Source organism: Arachis ipaensis, chromosome B10 (assembly GCF_000816755.2).
Source record: "Arachis ipaensis cultivar K30076 chromosome B10, Araip1.1, whole genome shotgun sequence".
In the NCBI taxonomy this organism is placed as follows: Eukaryota; Viridiplantae; Streptophyta; class Magnoliopsida; order Fabales; family Fabaceae; genus Arachis; species Arachis ipaensis.
Window position 1 is genome coordinate 109573158 of NC_029794.2, and position 6879 is coordinate 109580036.

The window sequence follows — 6879 nt, forward strand, 5'->3', positions numbered from 1 at the left end:
TTTTCCTCCAAGACCCTTCCAAACCTCAATCGGGATATTATCAGGTCCTACTGCCCTGCCATTTTTCATCTGCTTTAGAGCTTCTTTTACCTCGAAGTCTCAAATCCTTCGATAGTAGTTAAAGTTTTGATCTTCTTCCCTTGTGCATAATCGACCAAGGCTCGAAAGAGTCTTCTGTCCCTCATTAAATAACTCGTAGAAGTAGCTCTTCCACCTTTCATTAATCTTCTCCTCTTGAGCCAACACCTCTCCATCCTTATCCTTTATGCACTTAACCTGATCCAAATCTCTCTGTCATGCCACTCTTATAGGTTATAAGATGTTCGTCTCTCTTTTTAAAACATGTATTTGCGATGAGAAGATCAAAAGTTGAGGAAAAGTCCAAAATAGTTTTACCCTCGGCATTGATCACCCCGAAACCATGGCCTCCGTGAATACTCCCATATCTAGTCACTTCTCTCCCAACATGGCCATTTAAATCTCCTCCTAAGAAAATCTTATCTCCCAAAGGTATACCTTGAACCAAACTCTCTAGATCCTCCCAAAACCTTATCTTGTGTTGTTCGTCCGAACCCACTTGCGGTGCATAGGCGCTAATCACATGGAAAGCACCTCCCTCCACCACCAGTTTGATAGAGATGATCCGATCTCCCACCCTCTTGACATCCACTACGTCTTTCTTCCACTGCTTATCCACAATTATTCCAACCCCATTCCTATTCCAACCCCAGTTTGATAGAGTTACAATTGGATTACTTTTAGAATTTATTATTGCAAGCAATATTTTTTCCATTTAAATTTTATCATTTGTTTAATTACTTCCAATTAATTTGATTATCATGTCTCTTTTCTATTCCTTACTCCCAACAACGAAGATGGGATCCATGTTGATGGAGTAGACTCCCAACTTGACATGGGGGTTGATTAAAAGGAGACACTTGAGTCGGAATGCTCAAGTGATTAGTTAAATTGGAAGTTGTTGGCTAATTCTCTATTTACTAACGCTAGACCTTCCCAAGAGAGAGGACTAGGATTTGCAAATAAGAGTTAGCTCAATCACTTGACTTTCCTTTATTTAGTAAGGGTTAACTAAGTGAAAATAACAACCTCTTTATACTACACTTGAGAAAATTCCAACAAGGATAGAACTTCCAATTAATCATTCCCCCAGTCAAGGCTTTTTAATTAGAATATATAATTCTCTTTTAATTTACAATTATTTATTTTCTGTCATTCAACTCTCAAATTTCTCGGAAAACCCCTGATTAATAAGATAGCACCCTTTTTGCCAACTCGTTGGGAGATGACCTGGGATTCATACTCCCAGTATTTTTATTCTAATTTTGAGACAACCTTTCTAAATTGATGAGCGAATTTTTGCTGGTTAAGAACTATACTCGCAACGTATTTCTATATTGATTTCTTAATTGGCTGACTTTCGCCACCCATCAGGGATTCTCGAGCAGTGATGGGATCCAAGGACAGTAATGACTCCATGGTGGCAATTCAGTTGACCATTGATTTGAAGCCCAATTTGCCAAGTTTGTTATTTGCATCAAAATTCATCCTATCTCTTTGTTCCATGTGTGATTTTTGCATCAGAATTCATTCTTATGCCTTGATGAGGTAACCACTCAATAGTTTGTTAGCACTTAGCAGTGGAATCTTTCCATGTCTCCTCCGAATGTAACTGATTCTGATTCTTTCCAAGTCTGGGATGTTTTAAGCAATGAAGAGGTGGTTGAGATAGTATCTTCGGCACCAACACGGTCATCAGCTGCAAGGATTCTGGTAGATGCTGCAGCCCGGGAGTGGAAACTTAAGTATCCAACTTCAAAGATGGACGACTGCGCCGTGGTCTGCCTATTTTTGGATGGTAAAATGGACACAGAATTTGACTATGACGAACAAGGCTTCTCTTCTGCAATCCTTCAGAGCAATCATTTTGGAAACCTGGTCGAGTCATGACTATACTTTGATGTCATATGTGAAATTCTTATTTGTTATATTAATATTTTGAGTCACATATTTTAGAAAACTTAAAGTGATTAATTGAAATAACTTGTCTTTTAACTTTTATTGAGTGTCAAAATTAAATATGAAATTGCATTTACTGATATCATATCAATGTTCTGCAGTGCACAACGTTTAAATGCCCTAGGTGATGAGTCTAAATTGCTTCCTTTTTGGTGACAGGTAATTTATTTCATTCTAGCCAACTACTCTGCTAATTAGGAACACTGAGTGATTTTCTATGTCTAGGCAAAGATTTCCTGCTTAAAGTGACTCTTTCTGGTGTCTTTTTGTTTTATCCTGCTAAAATGCTTATGTTACCAAATTCTTTGGAACAATTATATGTTGGAAGTGCTCATTGATAATAAGGTGGATCTGTGGAAAAATTTTCTGTTCAATTTCTTCCATGTTTATTTTGTACTTATTATTGTTATATTACTAACTAATAAGTGTATGGTCTTGTTCTTACAATTAGACCCATACTTACTCCCAATAGTCCAAGGCTGGAGGAGAAGAAAACATTGGAGAGGGAGCTAGCAAGGGCAAAAATGGACTTGGTATAGTTTTAGTATGATTCGGTTGAGGACTATGATGATGATGAGGATGAAGATGACACTGAAGACTATAACTGATAGTTTTAATATGGTTGAATAATATACTGGAAATTATAGTTGATCAATACACTTTGTTTATGTTTTGAATTATATTGACTTGCTTGTTTATAGTACTTTTCTTTTAGTTTGATAATACGATGAATTTGTTTATTTTTTGAAATATTATAAATATTCGAATACAAATTAGATAAAAATTTGTATTAAATTTATATTTATTTTGTATGAAAACAAGTTTATTTTGTAATTAGAAAAATAAAAAAAATCTATTTTACCTTACTTACGGATTTACAGACAGATTTTATGTCTGTAACCAAATTGTGAGTTGATTTTCCAAAGTTCAAATTACAGACGAAAAATCTGTCGGAAAATTCGTCTGTAATTACAGACGTAATTACAAACGAAAAATCCATCTGAAAATTTGTGTGTAATTATAGACAGAAAATCCATATGAAAATCCGTCTGTAATTACAGACGGAAAATCCGTCCGTCAGAAAGTTCGTCGCCTTCGGGAAATGGATGGAGAATTTACAGAGGAAAAATCCGTCAGTAACTAGTAAAAATCCGTCGATAATTTTCCAACGGAAAAAAATCCGTCGGTAAATAATTTTCGACGGGGCTTTTACAGAGGGACAAAATCCGTCAGTAATTTCGTCGGTAACCAAAAATTCGTCTATAATAAAGAGTAAATCTATCTGTAAATCTGTTTGTATTAATCCATTTTTTAGTTGTGACGGGTTTAGCAGTTACCAACTTAGTCCATCTATTAGTAATGATATAGGATGCTGCTACGTTTAAACCTTTATCTTTCAGTAAAAAAAGAATGTGCCCTACAAAAAAATGCTTTCAGCTTCAAACATTTTAGACGAACAACGTGTTACATGATTAGATAGATAATAAGTAACTTGCCGATGCTTACAAACTTCGCTGCCACTATCTACAATGCTCTCAAGTACTAAAAACAGTAACTTTTCGTCCTGCTCTTTTGTCTCTTCAATTCCACAATCCACATAAGCACTCCATAATTCTATTTGAAATATATAAATATTTTCATGCGTATAAATTTTCATACCATGCTTTTCTGTATCTTTGTGCAATTTCAATTCAGGTCTAGAATGAAGAGCAATATTATTTGCCAACTTTTTTATTCCTTTGACACTCTATAGCAGAATCAAATCTCATTCAAAATTCTACTAAATTAAGGTGATTAATCAAATAGTTTCCAAAAAATAAATTTTTGCTCTCAAATCTAAAAATAATTCTCAACATTCTTGTCAGGAAGACATCTAAAAAATAAGCTCGTATCCAAATGTTTTGTACATTTTATGATAATCAACCATTTGTTTCCAAGTTAAAATCACTAATGATTTTTATGTATCTGAGTTCAAATTCTTTTAGAGGCTCTAAATTTCAGATACAAGACTTGAATCTGCTATTAAATTCAATATTGGCATTTAAATTAACACCTACCTTTTCAAAATTTTTTTTAGAATATGGTACATGCAAAATCTATGGCAAGAACCTTCAAAAACATCACTTATTGCAATCTTCAGTCCTGGATCTTAATCATTTATGATTACATTAGGCTTGCGTTCTTCCATTGCTTTCAAAAATGTATCAAATAGCCATGTAAATGACTCCTTTTTTTTGTGAGCTAACAAAGCAGCACAAAAGTTATACTCTGTTTATGATGATTAACACCAGTAAACGGAACAAATATCATATCATACTTATTTGTACCATATGTTGTGCCAAATGAAACTATATCTCTAAATAAATAGTAATTTTTTCTACAAATACCATTCGCCCAAAATAAATTCTTAAGCTTTCCTTCTTTGATAAGCTCACAATCATAATAAAATGAATTATTCATCTCATGCTTATTTTTTAAATTGTCAATACACATTTGAGCATTAACATCTATTATCAAAGTTTTCAAATCTCTTGAATAATTTTGGAGGTCTCTTTGTGTGAATCCTATATTATCATAACTCCCAACCTACTCTTTCAATAATTGGTAAGCTTTTGAAGATCCTATATTTGCTCTGTTATACGATGTAAATCCCGGATAATTAGCAACTAATTAATTAATAAATTAATTATTATTTAAAAAAATTAAAAAAATTTGATAGTTTAAAAAAGNNNTATTAGTAACTTATATATTTACTTTAATAAAATAAATATATGTGATTTAATATATCTAATTTTAGTAATTATCTCTCTAATAATATTTTATTAATAAAATCCATCCTTATAACTCCAGAAAGGTGCCACGGTTCACCTCATATAACAGCCACCTCCTCCTATATATATACACGTTCATTATATTAAATCCATTCATATATACAAGGTTCTGAGAACTAGACCGATCATCGAACCGCTTTAATTATTGGTTTATTAGTTTATTAGTTCAATCGGTCTAATCGTAGTCTAACCGAAAAAATTATTTTAAAATAAAATAATATATAAATTTTAAATATATATCCTAAAATATAATTATAGCCTTTGATAAAGATCTTCCTACCAATCCAGTTCTTTTGGTATAGCTTTGTGGTATAATTATAGCTTTGTGTTATAATTATACCAATTCAGAATTAGGCTACATATACTATATTCAAGGAGAAATCTTATGCTTGTACAATTTAACAACACATAATCCATCTGACATAAAGCTAAGCAAGGACTCAAGAATTGTTTATTCTGGACAAAAGGGGATCATAAACAACTGATTTTGTGAAAGTTCAATGAATAAACAAACAAACTACAATAATATGCATTATGCAATGCCATAAACAAACCAATGATGAAGGGTTCCTCTCTTCAAGCTTGTGGGGGACTAGAATCAATCAACAGGGTAGCTGTTGGGATAATCTTCCTTCTTAATTCTTATATACCTCAAACAATTTCCTACGAAATGAAAACTGAGCACAAAATAAGGCCTTAAAACAAAAACAAAACAACACTCACAGTGCCAGAAATCAGAACATTCACACAGTCAGAAATCAAGAATAATCAGCACAATATACTAAAAAGAGCTAGAAATCAAGAACAATCAGCAACTAAAATTAAAATATAGCAACAAATAATCACCCTAAATACTAAAATCGATAAATCTATCAATAAAAATTCAAAAACAGTTTATTCAAAAGTTAAAAAACACTCAAACAGCAGCAGCAAGTACCAAACAGCAACAAGTAATCCCTAATCATACTAAACCTGAAATTTCAACAGCAACAAGTAATCCCTAATCACACTAAACCTGAAATTTTAACAAACATTATAAACAACAACAAGTAATTCCTAATCCCTAAACAAAATTTCCAATAATGATTTCATTTTTATTTTTAGCAGCAGCAAGAAAATTTTAACAAAAATTTCAGGAATCAAAGAAAGAGCAGCAGCACAAAATCAGCAAAAACTATCAATTTCACAATTTCACATTAAAAATCAACAAACAGAGGCTCTGGGGAGAGAAGACGGAGACACGAACAAAACAGACAGAGACACTAACCTTTGATGGAGGCACGGACGGCGACCAGGGAGACGACGGCTACCGGGGAGATGACGGCGAGCGGCGATACGGCAGCAAGTTGCTTCAAGCCAACAAAACAAAGAAGCCACGGAGGTCAGACGGATGACAGGAAAGCAGGACGCCGAGCTACAAGAGAGGGCCAGGCCACGGACTGCGGCAGAACCATTGCAAAATGCAGAGAGAGCCTAGGGTTTTGGTTTGGTGAGTTAAGATGAAGAGCCGAAGAGGACCTGCCAAGTTACTAGGTTCCGGACAGGGGGAAGAGGAAGAAGTGGCAGTGCTGAGGACCTGGGAACGGCGGCGGCGCTGAGAACCTGGGAACGGCGGCGACGATGGAGGGCTAGGGTTCATTTGCTTCAGAGTTCTCCACGGAGTGAGTAGTGAAATGAATAAATGATTGGGGGAAGGGGGGTTGGGTGGAGTGGATCCATTTTTCTTAATTAAAAAACGGCGTTGTTTTATCTGAACCGGCCGATTACCGGTCCGGCCCAACCGACAAATTTTCGGCCGGTTCGACGGTTTTTCAGCGATTTTTTCTCAAACGGTTATTGATGGAGGACCGGACCGCTTGCATTGTCGGTTCCCGGTTGAATCGGTTTGACCGACCGGTCCGGTCTAATTTTCAGAACCTTGCACATATATATATATACTACTTGTTTTAAAATCCTCAATGCTTCTTTAAATATATATAGATAGATACGTTCATATACATATTTTATAAAA

At 34.6% G+C, this 6879-nt stretch overlaps 1 pseudogene; it reads right to left on the reverse strand.

The window, feature by feature from the left end:
* Positions 1 to 6879, reverse strand: part of LOC107620935 — a 50362-nt pseudogene that overhangs the window by 37433 nt on the left and 6050 nt on the right.